Raw genomic sequence first — 22,497 nt, 5'->3', positions numbered from 1 at the left:
TCCATTTTTTTTATTCAAAATACACACGCGCGTGTGCGTGTGTGTGTGTGTGTGTGTGTGTGTGTGTGTGTGTGTGTGTGTGTGTGTGTGTGTGTGTGTGTGTGTGTGAAGAGATAAAATAAGAACAATAATTCTATTGTTCTACCCTTCAATAATATATTACGTCACATAACTATTATACGCAAGCTTATGTTTCTGTTATGCCAATGTCATATATATATATATATATATATATATATATATATATATATATATATATATATATATATATATATGTATATATTAGTTGAATGGGAATGCAGAGAATATTGTCGTTTGACCCTTTGATTTTACACTCCCACGCTATAAATGATAAAAGCTTTATATAATGCTTCGACTTTGTATAACTTACAAACTTCCGCGTGATTAATTTAAACTTTATTATCGTATTGTATTGTCTGTAATGTCTAGAAGTCGAATATGGGTTTCACTATAGTTTAATCGAGTCACGTCTGTTTCACTATCTATCTCTCTACAGCTATATACCTATGGTATTAAGGTGCTTCGTTTAAAACGACTATTCTTTTTTCTGGTCCATCGACGGAATTATGTTTTGAACATGTAAAAAAAAAATTTTCACCTAAAATGAGCTCTTAATTTCAATTTTAAGTACTCGCTAAATGAATTCTAAACTTTCCCATTTAATTGACATGTAAATTTGGATTTTTTTTTTTTTTTTCAATTATCTATAGCTCCACGGCATTGCAAGATATTAAATCGCAATTTGGCGGAAATAACAGAGGAATCCTTCCTCTTTAAAAGTGCTTGTAGCTAATTTGCGTTTTGTAACCAGCTTTACGGGTAAAAAAATCTGAAAGCGAATTTTTCTTAAATTTCATGGTTTTTTTTTTTTAATTTACTCGCAAACCACTAACTTTAAAACAAAATTGTATAGGTCTTTTTTATAGAGAATTTTGTTCTCTACAAAAAAGATTCTTTAAGCCATTACCGTAGAGCTAGTAGTTTCCGAGATAAATCTAATTACACATCTGAAAATTTGAAAAATTGGTGTTTCATTGGAGATTTCAGTAGTTTTTTTATAAAATTATGGCCGTAGAGACATATTATGTATAAGATTAAAATATGACAATACATATTACACATTTGTATGTAATTATAAAAAGTATAAAACAACTACCTTTGTTCTGAAAGAGGTAGTAATTGAAAAAGCTTCAGATGGTCAAACAAAGACATTTGAGTTTAAGGTAAGAAAATATGGAGGTAAGTGTAATAGGAGACAGTTTCGTATTATTTACAAATTTTTGATAATATATATTTACCAGTTTATATTATATATCTTCGACCATAATTTTATAAAAACTACTGAAAACTCGGATGAAACAGCAATTACATGTTCAAAACATAATTCCGTCGATGGACAAGAAAAAAGAATAGTCGTTTTAAACGAAGCACCCTACCATGGTATAGTAGACGATAAACTACGAACTATATGGTATATGATAATATTTTATTTGAGAATTTAATGAAGTACGAAAGCCTAAATTTCGTTATAGTTTAATCAACAGTTTGACCAACTTTTAGTAACGGCTAGTGATGCGAAATGACGATCATTTTTAACTTTGGTCAAATCACGAGCAATTGACGAGCAAATGCTCATCAATTGACGTCTTTTTTTTTTTGGTCAGTCACAAAAATTCATGAGCATTTTTTTTCTCTTTTTACGAAAATTTCTCTCAAAAGAAAAGAATAACAAACCAACCTATTTCATATGCAAACTAAATAATTTAAATATTTAATACAAAATTTACCTAAAAATTCTGACGATAATAAACAAATTTGGCTTGCTCAACTACTTAGATGGAAAATGACCGTCAAAAATTTTCCGGTCATTTTTTTGTCAATTTTTTAATAATTAAAAAAAATTTTTTATTCTTATTTCACGGGAATCGCTATTTAATTAAAAGAATAACGGCTGGTCACTTTTTCAGTTGGTCCATTAACGTCAAATGACAAGCAATTGACGAGCATTTGACGAGCACATGCTTTGCTTCACATTACTAGTAATGACTAATGATCGTTAATATTTCCATTATTTGTTTTGCTCTTTTACTAGTAATTTTTTTAATTTTATTTTTCAGATTATTAAAGAATTATATCTCGTAAAAAATGGTAGTGTTAGAATATAAGAATTTGTTCATGCTGTTTCGAGAATGCTCGAGCTTGCAAGTATATTCCGGTTGAAGATTTAAAAAATTTTAATAAAATGAAAAAGTATCGTTATTAATTGATTTATTATCTTCGAAATTAAATTTTTTTTTATTAGGTAAAAAATCTTAAACCCAATCAGTACCATTAGTTACTCACTCTAACTAATTAATCCGTTTTTATAAGTTTAGAAAAAAAAAATTTCAAGTACAAAAATTATCATTGATAATTAATTACTTGTGAATCTAAATACATTAGGATATAACGTATCAAAGTATTTTGTAATTAATTATAAATTTAAATAAAGTGACTGTTCTCAAAACTGCGCTCAGCCGGCTATTTTTTACTTTAATGTTCGTTTTTAGATTAACTTTAGGTTACATTTAATTCTAATTATATATTATTTAATGAATTTTTTACATTTCTGAAAATTAAATAAAGTGATATCCTTATAATCCTTATCTTCTATATATTATAAAAGACGAGGTGTTTGTGCCTATGGTACGATTTGGAGCCGAAACCATTCATCGCAAACGAATAGTGTTTGAATGTCGTAGTAGTCTTGAGTCTCCCATGGTGCACGGGGGTGGTTACGAGTTGTTAACTATAAGGGTGTAAAAGATATGGGGGTTGAAAGAAGTTGAACTTTGATAATGTGTCTATGGTTGGTCGAGTGTTCTGGATTGTTCTAGAAATTTCAAGAATAACCTAGACACTTCGGAAATAATCTTGAAATCTCAGTTCTAAAATATAATTGAATTTTCTAAATTATTCGAAAATTAATTCTACTTAATCTAGAATGTTCTGTATCCTTCTAAAAATTTCGAGATCCATCTGAAATGCTCCAATTTGGACTAAGTTGATTTAAATCACTTGACAATAATTCTAATGAGTCTACAATTTTCAAGATTGTTCTAAAAATTTCGAGATGCACCCGGAATGCTCCAAATTGAACTTATTTGCACAAACTACTCGAAATTAATTCTAAATAATGTAGAATGTTCTGGGTTGCTCACAAAAATTTCGAGATACGTCTAGAATGCTCCAATTTGGACTGAGTTGATTTAAATCACTCGAAGTTTATTCTAATGAGTCTAGAATGATCTGGATTGTTCTAGGAATTTCAAGATGCATCCGGAATGCTCCAAATTGAACTTAGTTAAATTAAATCACTTGAAATTAATGCTAATAAGTTTAGAATGATTTGGGTTGTTCCAGATATTTCGAAAATCATTCAGAAAGCTCGGATTTTTGTTCACCCAATAGTCGGATTATTACTCGCGTAATAATTATTGCTCGCGATTTAATTGTTCTCCCGTAAATCGAAATTGTTCTTTTTCCTCGTGAATCGAATTGATCAAAAACGTGGACGTTCAGTTTGAAGTCTGTCCCGGATCTCTCGTTTCAATCCATCCATTGGATTGTAACTGAGTAAATTAATAAACATAAATAATTAAATAATTTGAATTTGAATTTCGTTTCCCCGCCGATAACCGGCCAACGACCTTGTAAGTTGCGAGTTAGTGATGCGACTAGTCACCGGGTGTCGCATGGATTACTAAGGCCAGTCCATTTGTCATTTCCTTAGGTTAAGTAAAGTGGGAATAGGTTTCCGGGGAAGTGAACCTAAAGTGAGACAATATAAGGGACTGCGGAACGTGAAATCAGGAGAGTTGTCCAGGCGGCGTTAACAACAGGAAGCAATTAGCTGTTATCAAGGTAAATATATAAGTCTACGTCCGCTTCACGTGGAACGAGGCGATCATTAATTAATTAACTGTCTATTTATTTGATCAGGCCTGTGGGGCCGATAATTACAATAATTAATAATTAAATAAAAAACTAATGCGTACTGTACATTGACAGATATTCAAGAGTACTGGGAGTAAAAAAAAATTTTTAAGCTATTGCATAGCTTTTATCGCGGGCTTTGAGCGTGGCGACTGAATCAAGAAATTCAGTAACAAAAATAAAACCCAACAACCCCCACTATGCCTACTGTGTAGCTCAGCCCAGCGTTCGCTTAATGTGTATGTATACGGTACGACTGTACGAAGCTCGCACGGATCGAGACGAGTTGCTCCGAAATCGAACGAATACGTAAGCAGCTGTTTGTGAGAAAGTATATCGCGTGCCGAAAGGTAAAAGGGCGCATACATTTTTTTTTCATCGCCAATTGATTAGCAAATATTTTCTACGCTTGAAAATTCAACGTTTTCCCAAAGCTAAAAGGGCGTATGTTTTTAATTATGCGCTATTATGTTTTTTTAGCTTTAGGAATTTGAAAATTTTGTGATCAAAAGCTAAAAGGGCGTATAAATTTTTTTTCTGAAAAATTCATTAAAAAGCTTAGCCGAAGTTTCAAAATGAAAAAAAAAAAGTGCTGCAGTCATAAAGGTATATTCTAACTAATACTTTCTTTCAATATTAAAGTTAAAAATATGTCTACACAGAAAAAAAGGATTTCTTGGGGCAAAAAATTTTTTCTTGATCTAAAAAAATTTTTACTTGACCCAAGAAATTTTTTGTATTATAAAGTAAAATCAAAAATTTTCTTGGGGTGAGAAAAAATTTTCTTGAAACAAGAAAAAATTTTTTAGACGAGAAAAAAAATTCTTGAGCCAAGAAAAATTTTTTTCTTTTATTCATAATACAAAATATTTCTTGTGCCAAGAAATTCTTTTTTTCTGTGGAGAAAAAAAAAATATTTATTTATTAAGCACCTTGGATTTCTTTTTTTTTTTTTTTCACATTATTCTGATTTATGGCGGATCCATAATCTAAAACGCTAATTGGAGAAAATGTCAGTGGATTTTTATCTTTTATAATCGTTTTGAAAATTTTTTATTTAATTAAAAATTTGATATTTTTTTTTTTTTTTTAATAATTTTATTTTTAATAAATTTTGAAAAAAAAAAAACAAAAAAAAAGTGTAGGAGACTGTTTTTTTAATCTAACTTGTCTTGTGAAACTATTTGTCAGTATTTTGTATTGAAACTTGAATTTTTTTTTATGCGCCCTTTCAGCTTTAGACACTACTTTTCTAAAGATGGTTTTTTTGAAAAAAATTTACCCGGCCCCGTAGACCTATAAAACAAAACCAAAAAATTTGAAAAAATTTTGTTTCGATCTATTTCTTATGATTCCGCCAAATCCGTAGCTCAAAAAATTATTTTCCTGAAAGATCTTTAAACTAAAGATTTCAAGCTTCAATTTGCTTTTTTTTTTTTTTGACACGATCAGTTTTCACGAAAATATAGACTTCCAAAAATCGCTAAAAATTTTATAAAATTTTCTTGTTCCTTTAATTTTTTGGATATGTGTATTGTTGTGTAGCCAACGGGTTACACAGCGCTATCTATGACCATCTTACAGAGAAAAAAAAAGGAACTAATCATATTTATAAGCGGGACTTTCGAATACCTTATATATTTAAATGTAACATAGATAAATAGATATAAAGTAGTTATATAGAATTAGTAGATATAACATAAAAATTAAAATAAGAGCACAATTATTGTAATGGTCACTTAGAATATAAGATAAATGAATATTTCGGGAAAACCCACGAGGATCCTCTGCCAGATGTTAACTGCCATATCTTTATGACTCTAATCCTCTTGTTGGGAAAACTTTCCCAAAATATTCATAAACAATTAAGGGATTATTTTGCTGAGCCTAAGCTGCAGACAATAGGGTGAGACTTCATGGCAGTGACAGTCCCGGGGAAAATGAAGCTGTTGTGATGTCAAAGTCCGCGAGGACTCGCTCTATTGAGACGGGATGAAAGCGAGAGATGGTGGGACCTGACAACAGCGTGCGCAACCACCCTTGCTATTCTCACATCCCCCTCTCTCGTAACCGAAGAGAAGAATCACGAGAGAACAAAGGAGGACGTTCTCAAATTTGGTATTCATAATTCATTCATTCAGAGCCTAACAAGCATTTTTGAACTTTGATTATTTTAGAGAGTACAATTTTTATAAAGTACAACTAGTTTGTGAAAAGTACCTGAATAAATATAATTGTTATTCTTCTCAATAAAACCATTAGTTTTATTTAATTAAAATTAAAACCTACAATAAAATATTTGTTTTAAATTCAAATTCAAATTATATTTCGCGCGCTTGCATGTAAGGTATTCACCGCGAGCTGAACACCTCCAAGTTCCTAAGGGCGAATAAAAACAACACCTTTTACTATAGTCAACCTGGCGGCTATACAACAGTAAATATATATATATATATATATATATATATATATATATATATATATTGAGACAATGTGAATTATCTTCGTCGTCTTCAGCCTTGCGGTTCCCGTTTTTCACCGTCTCGTTGTCACCAGCGGATTTTGGGCATTACCGACCGCACTGACTCAAAGCAATCATTAGGCTACAGTAATTAAAAATTTTTTATACAGATTTTTATGAATTGAAAATGCTGAAATGTTAGCGCTCCAAAATACGGACTATAGATATGGCATATGGAATCAGTTTTTTTTTGTTATTATGATTGGCAGGACTTAGCGATCATTTAGTGATCATTATCGCTGTGGAAGCCGTTAATTCTGGTCAATTTTGGAGTTCTGGGTTTTGTTGGTAGGCCTCAGTGGACAGCTTTGACCAGTGTGCTGCTGAGGGTAACCGTTGGTCACTTAGATTTGGGGAATTTAGTCTATGATCTCGACCGAAGCCAAGTCCAGGAGAGTACACACACTGGGATATCCATACTCAATAAAATTAGGGAGTCTTGGAGACTGTAGAGAAAAGGAACAACTTGATTCTGGCCCGCTGATTCTTTCGGTAGGGGGTTGGAGTTACGAGTTGGGAGAAAGAGTAGAGACTCGAGTATTCGACGCTGGTCGCTCGGAGTGAGTAGAAGTGTTCAGGCTTCAAGCTACAGTTCTTGACATTGAAGAAAGCTACAGGATGGAATTGTGGTTACAGCAGTATTATTTAAACGGTGTAAGATGTAACGAGAGGTTTTATTCACCAGTAACCAGGTATGAAATAATTATTATCATCATCAATAATTACTTGAGTTCGGGTCACAGTCTTGAGGTAGTGTGCTATGATTTTATTAAAAGAGAAGTCTAGTATACCGAGTTTAAGACTATTGTTCTAGTTCACCGAATGCTAATTGAGCATCAGCTGGCTCTAGTTACTTAATTAATAATTAATTTATTTATAAGGTCTCGATACGCATCATTTAGATGACAATTTACTTCTGTTAAGATTAATTTTACTATTATTATTAGATTCAGTATGTTGTTGTAGAGAAGAATTATTTGTACGAGGCTACAGGATTTTGCCAATTGTTAAATAGAGATTTGAAATTATTGTTGTTCAATAAAAAAAAAATTGCAAATCCACCAATAATTTACATGAATTTGAGATGATTTAACCTGGACCACTTCCTCTCTTCATAATTCTACACACTGAGCGGCACCATGGCATACCGTAACTCTGTTTTAGTTTTCCAGTCTCTGTTTTATTTTGGCTTATAAGTTCTGAGCATTTTTGGTTAAGTTTTCGTTTCAGTTTTAGTTTGCGTGGTTTTGGTGATAATTCCACAGATCAAAAATTACCCAGTTTTATTTCTTAAGATTTACTGGTTTGGTGATTCCAGTGATAAAAATTACCTGGCGCCCTATTCGTATTGAAACTGGAGATTAAGGACAGAGAACGAAGTTGTAGCGCAAAAGTTAACGCATAGCGTGTACAATTCTTGCGTTATATATGTATAATATATATATATATTAGGGTGGTGCAAAAAAAAACCGACTATTTTTTTTTTCGATCTTGCATGAAAATTTTATGGATTACGATGTTTTGAGAAGCCTCTCCAAAAATCAGCTCGATAAAAAATTTTCATGAGGTCGCTCATGAATTTTGAAAATATCAAAAATGATTGAAATTCGGATTTTTTACTTATAAATTTTTTCTTTCTCGTGCCAGCAATAGTTTTCTATTTGTAAAATCATGTCTATGCTGAAAATTTCAGCCCAAAATTTAAATATTTAAACGGTGCTCAAGAATTTTGAATATTAAACAGAAGATAAATAGGGATGTTTCCCCTCCCACAACAGGGATCTGCAATACCATCGTGAATAAGTAGGGGCTGGGGGGTAATCTTCAATACCGACAGCCGAGGCAGAGGCGCTAGTAGCGCTTTCTGTTGATCTTCTATACCGGTACTCGAGAGAGGGCGCTAGTAGCAATTTTTAGCCGATTTGGTGGGGAGTGGGCCTGAGGGAAGGGGGATGTGGGATTGTGAAGGGGGGTATGAGATTGATACTGCAGGTTTGGGGCTTAGATTATGGGGTAGAGGTATGGGATTGATATGGTTAATGAATAAGGATGTAGAGGGCGTTGGAGTGAGGGTATTTTTCAAATTTAGGTGGGAAAATGACGTATGCTATTATATTGTTTAAATGTTTCAAGATTACACTTTAAAATACGTGGAAAGATGAGAGGGGGGGGGGTTTATAACAAATGACGTGTTTTTCACTTATTAACGTATGTTTTACCTTATCTTATCTTCAGCAACTTTCACTTTTTTGTTTATAACAAATGAATCATTTATTTTCTGAAAATTTACACTTTTATCTGATATTTATCTATTTTTCTCCCATTTTTCCACCAAAATCGTAGTGGGGTTTGTATTATAAAGAGTGTTTTCGTTCCGAGTCTTTACAGTTCTTCACCAGCTCTCAACTGTTCTCAAAAGTAGTAGTGTGTGAAGTTAAGCATAAAAATATATCTCAGTGAACCCGTAATAGTCATTAAAAACCTTCTGTTAAAGTGCTTATGTGTTGTTCAAAGCAGTTTGGAGAAAAAAATTTTATTCGTAAGTATTATCTATTTATTTTTCTAATTCGGATTATGATATCATTGAAAATGTTTTAAATTTCGACAGTCGGCAAGATAGATTTCACAAAAATTAATGGAACCACAACCTTGAAAGACATCTTACCTAAAAAGCAAATGGGTGAATAAAATGTCGATGGCGAATACCCGTTCACTAAATTGAAACTGATTAACACAAAATTTGGTGACAGCATTGTGGCATCGCTGGACAATCTGTTTTCTATTTATCTGCCAAAACGTGCTACTACAGCCATTCGAGACGATTCAACACTTTTACCATCATTGAATCAAATTGTTGGAGAACAAAACTTATTTATTAGATATCTTGGTGGGAAATATAATAAATTTGAATTCTTTGTAAAAGAGCAGAACAAATGTCACAAACTAATAATATTAATAATGATAATATGTACATGTTTAGAATAAAAATTAAATTCCAATCATAATGTACTCAAAACGTCTTAATTTATTCATAAATAGTTCGTAATTTCCAAACTAAATTATTATTATTATTATTAAATTGATAATAACACTAATTATTATTATGTAGATTATAATTTAAAAGATAATAATAATGATAATATTAAAATTAAAAAAAAATACAAATATATATTTGTGAAAAAAAAAAATTTTCCTTTGTTAAAATATGATAATAATAATAATAATAATAATAATAATAATAATAATAATAATAATAATAATAATAATAATAATAATAATAATAATAATAATAATAATAATAATAATAATAATAATAATAATAATAATAATAATAATAATAATAATAATAATAATAATAATAATAATAATAATAATAATAATAATAATAATAATAATAATAATAATAATAATAATAATAATAATAATAATAATAATAATAATAATAATAATAATAATAATAATAATAATAATAATAATAATAATAATAATAATAATAATAATAATAATAATAATAATAATAATAATAATAATAATAATAATAATAATAATAATAATAATAATAATAATAATAATAATAATAATAATAATAATAATAATAATAATAATAATAATAATAATAATAATAATAATAATAATAATAATAATAATAATAATAATAATAATAATAATAATAATAATAATAATAATAATAATAATAATAATAATAATAATAATAATAATAATAATAATAATAATAATAATAATAATAATAATAATAATAATAATAATAATAATAATAATAATAATAATAATAATAATAATAATAATAATAATAATAATAATAATAATAATAATAATAATAATAATAATAATAATAATAATAATAATAATAATAATAATAATAATAATAATAATAATAATAATAATAATAATAATAATAATAATAATAATAATAATAATAATAATAATAATAATAATAATAATAATAATAATAATAATAATAATAATAATAATAATAATAATAATAATAATAATAATAATAATAATAATAATAATAATAATAATAATAATAATAATAATAATAATAATAATAATAATAATAATAATAATAATAATAATAATAATAATAATAATAATAATAATAATAATAATAATAATAATAATAATAATAATAATAATAATAATAATAATAATAATAATAATAATAATAATAATAATAATAATAATAATAATAATAATAATAATAATAATAATAATAATAATAATAATAATAATAATAATAATAATAATAATAATAATAATAATAATAATAATAATAATAATAATAATAATAATAATAATAATAATAATAATAATAATAATAATAATAATAATAATAATAATAATAATAATAATAATAATAATAATAATAATAATAATAATAATAATAATAATAATAATAATAATAATAATAATAATAATAATAATAATAATAATAATAATAATAATAATAATAATAATAATAATAATAATAATAATAATAATAATAATAATAATAATAATAATAATAATAATAATAATAATAATAATAATAATAATAATAATAATAATAATAATAATAATAATAATAATAATAATAATAATAATAATAATAATAATAATAATAATAATAATAATAATAATAATAATAATAATAATAATAATAATAATAATAATAATAATAATAATAATAATAATAATAATAATAATAATAATAATAATAATAATAATAATAATAATAATAATAATAATAATAATAATAATAATAATAATAATAATAATAATAATAATAATAATAATAATAATAATAATAATAATAATAATAATAATAATAATAATAATAATAATAATCATCGTTGTGTCATTCAAGACGCGATCTGCTATCAGCGCAACCTGTCAATGGCCTGGATTGACTACCGCAAGGCATTTGACTCAACATCTCATGAGCTTATTCTCTTTTTGCTCAAATGCCTTGGGGTCAATCGCGATACAGTGGGATGCATTCGGCGTACGATGCAGCTTTGGCGAACACGGTTCCACATTTCATGTGGCAACGACAAACACAAACGTGTAACCGAAGCTGTACAGTACAAACGAGGAGTCTTTCAGGGAGATTCTCTGAGCCCTCTGCTGTTTTGTATCTCACTGCTGCCAATATCTGTTGCGCTACGCCGCACCCGTGGATACTCAGTGGGTCCATCAAATGATCGAAAGTATTCGATCACCCACTTACTCTACATGGATGATCTGAAGGTGTATGCTTCTGATGAGGAACACCTTCAGACAGCCTTGAATATTGTAGGGGAGTATACCCGGGATGTTGGCATGGCTTTTGGGTTGGACAAGTGCGCGGTCGTTAATCTGGTGAAGGGTAAGTGTTCTGATGTGCGTGAGGATATCGAGTTAGTAGATGGGAGCGTCATTGACCATCTTGACGCCGGAGAGTCGTACAAATATCTAGGGATTGACGGGAGTCCTATACAGGACGCCTCGAAAATCAAAACGACTCTCTGCAGCGAGTATGTGCGGAGACTCCGGAAAATCTGGTCATCAGAACTTTCCGGGAAAAACAAAGTCTCTGCAACAAACATGCTTGCTGTCCCGGTACTCCTCTACTCTTTCGGTGTTCTGAAATGGGCCCGAAAAGAACTCAGAGATCTCGATATCAAGACACGCAAAGTCATGAATATAAATCGGAGCATGCACCCTAAATCCTCCATCACCAGATTATACCTTTCCCGGCACATCGGAGGGAGAGGTTTACAGAGCTTGGAGTGTCTACACGATCGTTTGGTTTTGGGTATAACATACGAGGTTGTCAATTTCACTGCAGATGGAAACGACTTCCTTATGCAAATTGTTCATAGTCATGAGAATAGGCATAAGGGAACGTTTTTATATAAGGCAGCAATCTACGCGGCAAAATCCCTCGGTCTTGGAAGAGTAAACCCTCTTATCGAACTCCCTAAGGAGGAATTTAAGAGGGTCATCAGCAATGCTGAGCAACAAAAACTGCTCAGCACACATATGGACAAGTCCATGCACAGCGTGTTCTTTAAACACGTGCGTGAACATGGCTTGTCCGAGCAGCTGACGTTTTCCTTCCTCAGGTCAGCTGGCCTGATGTCTGAGACCGAAGGATATATTTTTGCCTGCCAAGATGGTGTTATCAATACTCTTGAATACCGTGCTAAAGTGCTCCAGATGCAGCTACCCGACACTTTGTGTAGGGTGTGTAAGCAACATCCTGAGACGCTTATGCATCTGTTGTCAGCATGTCCTGTGCTGGCAAGAAATGCATATGTCCAGCGTCACAATGCTGCTCTGCGAGTACTTTACTACCACCTAAGACATACTCACGGTATCGATAAAACACCAGTGCTGCCTTATCTGCCAGGAGATATTCCGCAAGTTGTTGAGAATGACCGTTGCCGTATTTATTGGAACGTGCCATTCGCAACAACGCGGAAAATCGATCACAATAAACCTGATATTGTGCTCTTTGATAAAACCGCTCGTGACATCTATGTTATCGAGTTCTCAGCACCTGCTGAGTATAACATCACGGTTAAAGAAGAGCACAAACACGAAATATATCAGGATCTCCTGTTTGAAATTGGCAAACTCTACCCAGGCTACCGTTCCAAGCTTGTCGTACTTATTGTTGGCGTCCTAGGAGGGATGAAACAGACTTTTGTGTCTGCATTGGCTAAAATCCCAACTTGTTCTCCGCAAGTTGAGTTTTTGGCATCGCGGATGCAAAAGGCTGTTATTCTCGGATCCCTCCGTCTCCTAAGGCAACGAAACTTGGCCTGCTGCGCATGCTGATCATCTTGTTGATGAAGCATCGCAGCAGTAATGATTTGGCGCTCAGGTGAGGCCCTCGGTAGAGTCGGACTACCGGGGATAACCCCCTGAGCATTTAACTAAAAAAAAAAAGAAATAATAATAATAATAATAATAATAATAATAATAATAATAATAATAATAATAATAATAATAATAATAATAATAATAATAATAATAATAATAATAATAATAATAATAATAATAATAATAATAATAATAATAATAATAATAATAATAATAATAATAATAATAATAATAATAATAATAATAATAATAATAATAATAATAATAATAATAATAATAATAATAATAATAATAATAATAATAATAATAATAATAATAATAATAATAATAATAATAATAATAATAATAATAATAATAATAATAATAATAATAATAATAATAATAATAATAATAATAATAATAATAATAATAATAATAATAATAATAATAATAATAATAATAATAATAATAATAATAATAATAATAATAATAATAATAATAATAATAATAATAATAATAATAATAATAATAATAATAATAATAATAATAATAATAATAATAATAATAATAATAATAATAATAATAATAATAATAATAATAATAATAATAATAATAATAATAATAATAATAATAATAATAATAATAATAATAATAATAATAATAATAATAATAATAATAATAATAATAATAATAATAATAATAATAATAATAATAATAATAATAATAATAATAATAATAATAATAATAATAATAATAATAATAATAATAATAATAATAATAATAATAATAATAATAATAATAATAATAATAATAATAATAATAATAATAATAATAATAATAATAATAATAATAATAATAATAATAATAATAATAATAATAATAATAATAATAATAATAATAATAATAATAATAATAATAATAATAATAATAATAATAATAATAATAATAATAATAATAATAATAATAATAATAATAATAATAATAATAATAATAATAATAATAATAATAATAATAATAATAATAATAATAATAATAATAATAATAATAATAATAATAATAATAATAATAATAATAATAATAATAATAATAATAATAATAATAATAATAATAATAATAATAATAATAATAATAATAATAATGCTAATAAAAAAAAATAGCAATAAAAAATTTGTGTTTATTAAATCATATAACATGTAATACACGCTCACAATACTCATAATAATAATAATAATAATAATCGTAATCACAATGGTCAGTTGAATTCAGCTTCCATGTCAACATCATACGCTTCCCTATTTAACTGAGTCAGCAGCACTCGACAGTTTCGCTCCAGTTGGTGAAATTGGAGCTGCCAGTAATCTATTGCCTGGCTCCACGAACACATCAGAATCGTGGCCCTGCAGCATTCTGAAGCGTCTTACTTGAGCTTCCAGCGACTGTTGACGCTCCTGACGTCGCTGAAGCTCCACCTGTTGCTCTTGAATCTGAAGCTGCTGCTGCTCCATCTGAAGCTGCTGCTGCTGCTGCTGAAGTTGTTGGGGCCTTTCAATCTCTATCGACCGCTGCTGACGTATATGCTCCAACGCCGACAATGATTCAGCTTCAGCTAAATAAAAAACAAACAAATGAGATAAATAAATACTTTTCAATTAATAATGATAATAATTTAAATGATAATAATAATAATAATAATATCATCATAAGTTGATGTCGACTCAGATTCACTGGCTGAAATCTCTGGTGATGGTGGTTGTTTGCGGGTATGCATGAGGGGCTTACCCCCATAAGTCAATGGAGCTGCTGGCTGTTGTCGGCACTGCCGCTGCTCCTGATCCTGCTGCTGCTCGACTTCTTCCAGCAGTTCATCGATGTCAAGCTGACCATTCAGCACATCACCGATGATTGTGTCCATCGACTCATCTACATCGTACCACCCGGTTGACTCCATCAGCGTGTTGACCAGCGATGGAGGTGGTACAGCTGTTGGCGAGCCTAACATCGCTTGATTTTTGAAAAAATCTATTGCACGCTCTTCAATTAGCGTGTAATTCGATGCTGATGGTTCCTCCGCAGCATCATGGGTTAATTTGAAACACCAATGACTATCAGTCCAAGTTAACCGGGTCCGAGTGTCACCGCCAATGGTGAAGATGTGGTCCCACAACCACTCCGACTTGATGACCGTATGCTCATTTTTCATACACATCTCGACCTCACGATCCACTTCCTCAAAAATAAGGAAGTGTGAGTGGCTTCCGATCCACTCATCAGGAATGTAACATGAGTTGATCACGTTGTCCATTTTTTTTTTATTCTGTAAAATTTCAATCAAAATTAAAAACGAAAGCTAGATAATAATAATAAGAGTTTTAAAATATAATTCTGATGAAATTACTTACATTTTTTTTCCCTGAAAAATCAAATAAAAACCAAGTGTTCACAGCTCCACACTAATAAAACACACTACACTTTGAATAGTTCGAAACGAATTGTAAATAAAACTTTTTTAGTAAAAAATTTTACTTAATCCCACACACACACACACACACACATACACTACACTATTAATTAAAAACTGTAAAATGCAAAATTTTACTTAGTACACACTACACTTTTTAGTATTGAGTAGAAGATATGTTGTATATTATTAAAATGCAGCCATTTATATACGAGAAATCCCTACTTAACTACAATAAAGACAACCCATAATTATCTTGTTATGACCAATAGCTGTGACGTTTTGGTAAAAAAGTTGACGAAAACCTTATCACTATTTCCACTACCATCAAAATAAATTTTGAGCTCCACCCAAAAAAATTTTTTCTATAAAATTTATATCTTATGAAAACAATGCCTAAATAAATTTATATACATTTAAATGATTTTTTTTTATTTAAATTTTAATAAAATTATAATTGAAGCTTTTCCATATAAAGAAATACAAATTATTAAGCTTTTAAATAAACTATTTCAACAGATCTCAAAACTGATTATTTACATACTTAAGTTTGATACATGAGAAATTTGTTAATTTCATTGGTTTTTAATCTAATTTAAATATTTTTCTCATATACAACAATCATTTATGATTTAATTGAATAATATGTTGAATATAATATTTAATGGTTATTTGTAGAGAAGATAATTAGTGATAATTCGTTTATTTTTTTAACATTTTTATCAATACAATCAGTTGTAAGTTTTTTAATTCTATCATAAAACGGAGTAGCATTTTTTAGTGGATTATTAATTTTCAACTAAAAATAAATTGTCATTATACGTTTGAGTTTATGTAAGATAAGGGTCTTATTTGTATAGAGGCCATAAAATTTCTAACTTTCGTTTCCAATACAAATAACTCATTAGAGGTTTAAATTATATTTGAATGATTTCTTATTTGTACTTATTAGTATACCTTACGTAGCAAACGTTTTCGTTTAATGCAATGTTCGAAAATATTTTTTCACTAAGGTTCTTATCACAACACTATAGAGAAAATATAAACTAACATAATTATAATAGTGCATCAGATTATTATTTTAATCTCTTTGAATCAGTCGAGAGACAATAAAAAAAATATTTTTTTATCAAATAACATCTAAAAACATATTAAAAATAATTATTTTTTATAATTTCACATAATTATGATAGTGCATTAGATTATTTTAATCTCTTGGAATCAGTTAAGAGAAGCAATAAATAAAAAATCTTTTTTATCAATTAACATGTAAGAAATCGTTAAAAATAATTATTTTCGTAATTTCGAGTAATTATGTTGAAGTGATTTATTGCTACACATGTATGTACATCCAAATATTCAATTAGAAAATTTTTTGGAGATGAATCATGAAAAAGAAAATAATAATAATAACGATAAATATATACAACTCAAAAATATCATTGATAAAGAAAATAAAATGCATCCTTTTAAGAACCCTTATCTTGAAATTTATACATTAAAATTTTTTAAGAATGTGTCATATTATTAAACATTTAAAAGAGAAATTGTTTTCCTAGAATTGATATAAATAATGCTAACTCCAAGATTACCCATTGGTCATAAGTTTTATCATTGTCTATATAAGAAAGAGTTTTCAGTAAGAATCATCAGTTGATTTTTAAGTTAAACACGTTTCAATTGTGAAAAACTCCAATTATTATATATTATTATTAATACTGTAGCTGTAACAGAACATCACAATGTCTATCGCTGAATATAATGATGTTCTTAAAACAGTAGCTCAAGCTTATGAACTATTATCTCAGCTTGATGCTGTGAGTGAAGAGAAATGTGGCACGTGGATAAGAATTTGTAATGATACTTGCGAACAGTTCAATAAATTATTATTAGAACGTAAAAGCAGTGTTCATGAAAAGAAAAACTTACAAACTAACATCTCACTTCTGTGTTGGTATAGTGATAATTTTTTACAATTATCTAAGCCAGTGACTGGTGGTGCTCTCAATACCAATAATTTTGTTCAATGGCGGGACTTGGAAAATGCCTTCCAAAATAGAGTTAAGACCGGTTGTGTTGTTAACCGAGGGCATATTGAGTTGAGAGCATTTTTAAATGATGCAAAAGTTTTGATAATTGAAAAAATTAGTGATATTCGAAAACATGAGGGAAACCTCAAAGTAAGCGTCACTCTTTTATGCGGTTTTGAAAATGTTAAAAGTAACGTTACTATAAAAGACAATAAATCCTTTAAAACTAGAAGCAATGAAATTTACATATCTACTTCACTTACTGATTGGTTCAATGATAGTGTACATGAGCCGCTATTAAAAAAAGTTGAAGAATTCAATCAGAAAGATTCAGGAAGGAGTTTGAGTGAAAATATAAACTTAATTGTAAACATATCACGATACGCTCCACTGCAAGTTGGTTTTTCAACATATGTGAATCTACCCCAAGGTATCAAATTCAAAAAGGCTGTTCTAAACATCAAGAATCATGATGTCTACTGCTTTCTTTGGTGCATCAAAGCTGCATTGTTTCCAGCAAAAAATAACCACTTTGAAAGAGTGTCATCATATCAACATGTGGATGCAGTTGTTAACTATCAAAGTATTAGATTTCCGATATCTCTCAAAGATATCCCTAAATTTGAAAAACATAATAATTTAAAGATCAACGTTTACGGTATAGAATCAGAAACTGTAAAAAATAAAGAAGATAATTTAGATAGTAATATTATAGTTCCTTCATATTTAAGTGTAAACAGTTCTACTAAAGAAACTATTCATTTATTAATGGTCGAGACAGAAATTACTTTGCATGATGATAACAAAAATCCTGAAAGTTATCAACCTATACATCATTTTGCTTTAATTAAAAATCTCTCTAGATTAGTTAAAAGTCAGCTTACAAAATGTCAATCAAAATTATGGTTTTGCGATCGATGTTTAAATCATTTTAGATTTGAACATTCACTTGAGAAACACAAGCCAGATTGCTTGAAATATAACAAAGTAAGAATGAGATTACCGGAGCGAGATGAAGATAAAGTGTTAAGTTTTAAAAATTTAAAGCATAAGGATCCTGTACCTTATGTAGTATATGCTGACCTGGAATGTACGTTTGAGATTGAGACTAATGATACGCAAAGGCATATCCCTCACAGTGTTGCTTATTACCTGCATTGTAGTTATGACAATTCGTTATCGAGGATTGAAATCAATCGTTCAGTTGATTGTATTAGATGGTTTTTAAGAAAATTAGAAATTCTAGGTAGAAAAGTTAACACTAATTAAAAAAAAGAATGTTAAAATGTTACCACTTACTGCAGATGAACAATATTATCATAATAATTCAAAAGCTTGTCACATCTGTGGACAATTATTTAAGTCAGCTGGTGAAATAAGGTGCCGCGACCATTGTCATTTTACGGGGAAATATAGAGGTCCTACCCATGATACATGTAATTTAAATTATAAACGGAGTCATACTATTCCTGTTATTTTTCATAATCTATCTGGTTATGATTCATATTTCATAATTAGGTCATTATCTACAGTTTTCGATGGTCAAATCAGTATTTTACCAATTAATAAAGAAAAATATATTGCATTCACCAAGTCAATAAAAAATACATTTGTGAAGTTGAGATTTATAGACTCTTTTCGTTTTATGGCATCAAGTATTGAAAAATTAGCTTCATATCTTGACGATGGGGATAAGAAAATTACACAAAAATATTATTCTGACTCACAGCAATTTCAATTAGCTATACGTAAAGGTGTATTTCCCTATGAATACATTGATTCAATTGATAAGCTTGACGATACTAAATTACCCGACAAAAAATTATTTTATTCCAAACTTAATGATTGTGATATTTCAGATGAAGATTACAATCATGCCAAACAAGTTTGGAATAAATTTAATATAAATACCCTCGGCGAATATTCCGATTTATATTAAAAAACTGACGTCTTATTACTGGCTGATACATTTGAGAATTTCCGTAGCAGTTGTTACAAAACATATGAGTTAGATCCATTGCATTATTACACTGCACCGGGACTTGCTTTTGATGCTATGCTTAAGCTCACAGATGTAAAACTAGATTTATTAGATGATCCCGAGATGATATTATTCTTTGAAAAAGGCATAAGAGGCGGTGTTTCTCAATGTACAAATCGATATGCAAAAGCTAATAATCGATTTATGGGTGAAGATTTTGATCAAAGCAAAGATGAATCTTATCTCATGTATTATGATGTAAATAATTTATACGGAGCAGTTATGAGTATGCCTTTGCCCCAAGATTCTTTTGAGTGGATACATGAGGATATTGATATACAAAATGTTGATAAATTTTTTAATGATAATAAGTCAATTGGATATATTTTAGAAGTAGATTTAAAATATCCTATAGAATTACATGATGAGCATAAAGATTTACCTTTGTGCCCCGAACATTTTATACCGCCAGGCAGTAAATACTCAGAATTAGCTACAACACTTTATTCTAAGGAGAAATATGTTATTCATTATAAAAATTTAAAACAGTGTCTTAATTTAGGAATGAAGCTTGTAAAAGTTCATCGAGTCTTGAAATGTAACCAATCAGCTTGGTTAAAGCCATAAATCGATAAAAATACTGATTGTCGCAAAATAGCAAAAAATGAATTTGAAAAGAACTTTTACAAGCTTATGAATAATGCAGTGTTCGGTAAAACTATGGAAAATGTTCGAAAATATAAAGATGAGAGAATGGTAAGCAAGTGGGAGGGTAGATATGGAGCAAAATCTCTAATAGCAAAACCGAATTTCCATAGTTTTACAATTTTCGATAAAAACTTAGTCATAATAGAATTAAAGAGAGTAAATCTATACTTTAATAAACCAATTTACATTGGTTTTAGCATCTTATACTTATCAAAAACTAATATTTATGATTTTCACTATAACTATATTAAGAAAAATTTTAATAGCCATGAATCAAAATTATTATACACTGATACTGATAGTTTAATTTATCAATTTAATATACCCAATATATATGACACCATCAAACGTGATATCGGAAAATTCGATACCTCTGACTACCCACCAAATAATGCTTACAACATTCCATTAAAAAATAAAAAAGTGATTGGACTTATGAAAGATGAGTGTAATGGTCAAATTATTACCGATTTCGTTGGGTTACGAGCAAAACTTTATGCATTTAAAATCTATCAGAATAAAATGGCTAAAAAAGCTAAGGGAGTCGAAGGGTCCACTTTACGAAAGATCACGTTTGATGATTTTAAGGCTTGTCTGGTGGATCATGTAAACATAACAAAACATCAATATTTGATTAGAAATAGTAATCATGAAGTGAAAACAATTAAACAAAGTAAATTAGCATAATGTTGGTGTGATAATAAAAGGAAATTAAGTGACACCTCAACTGATACTTTACCTTGGGGTTATAAAGTATCAAATAAAAAGATAAAACTAAATAATAATAATGTAGATAAATGTAATTAATTCTAAGTTTTGTAAAAATAAATTTGAATAAATAAATATGGTTAATAAAAAGTCAAAATTGTTTATTATTATTTTTTTATTCATTAATTCTATAAAAATACATGATAATTTTATAAATACGACTTATTAATCCAGCTATTATATGAATTATCAAATCCTAACCATTTAATATACATTTTACTTCCATGCTTTTTAATTATTTTCTCAACTAGATATACATCTAGATACTTGACTTTTCTGAGTTCTTCTGCATAAAATCCTCCTTCTATCGGTTGATCCTGATAATCAGTCAGTTTGTAAGTTGTTGGATTCGTTTTTTGTATTGTTTTAATTGTGAAAATTTCAGTCGTCCAGTTTGGTGTGTAGCCCTTTTCAAAAACATGTTTATACTTGCTTACTCGAACTTTATCTCCAACTTTGAATTTATTTTGTTTTCGCGCCTGTTCACTTTGAAGAGGTTTGTAAATTGTCTGGAGTATATGTTTTTCATTACCAACAGTTACATTGGCAGGTTTCATTTTTATTGTTCGATGTTTCGTGTGGTTATAATTATCGATTAAGTCTTCAAGTATATCGATCCATTTGTAATTTCCACGTGCTGTAAGCTCACGCCACATTTTATTTTTAAGTGTTCGATTGAAACGTTCACATATTGTAAAATGAGCGAATAAACTAATGGATCTGGTTTAGGCGAGGTTACTTAAACAATTAAAAATTACACAGATTTTATTACCAAATAAATTATAGATTTATTTACACTAATTTACACCTTAAAATTATGAGAATTATATACAAAAGCGAATGCGACTAGATAATTTATACGCGATAGCGAATGCAACTCAATGATTTTAGTCACGTATAAAATTGACACGCGGTCAGTAGCGGTTAATTCAATGATAATTAATTAACAATTAATTATTGTCACAAGAACAATTTATTCATTCTCAATAAATAGCAGCCTTGATGTACTGTCTAAATATTGAGGATAATTTAGCGTAGCGATTTGATTTAATATTACACAAGAATGATAAGCGAAGCGGTTCAAGCACGAGGTTGCACTTAGCAAAGACACGTTGTAGAATCTCTGAGCGAAGCGGTTAGACAGATAGTTGTAGAATGAATAATTGGTAGCGTCGTTGAGTCGTCG

Source organism: Microplitis demolitor, chromosome 6, assembly GCF_026212275.2.
Source record: "Microplitis demolitor isolate Queensland-Clemson2020A chromosome 6, iyMicDemo2.1a, whole genome shotgun sequence".
Taxonomy (NCBI): domain Eukaryota; kingdom Metazoa; phylum Arthropoda; class Insecta; order Hymenoptera; family Braconidae; genus Microplitis; species Microplitis demolitor.
This window is presented reverse-complemented; position numbering follows the sequence as displayed.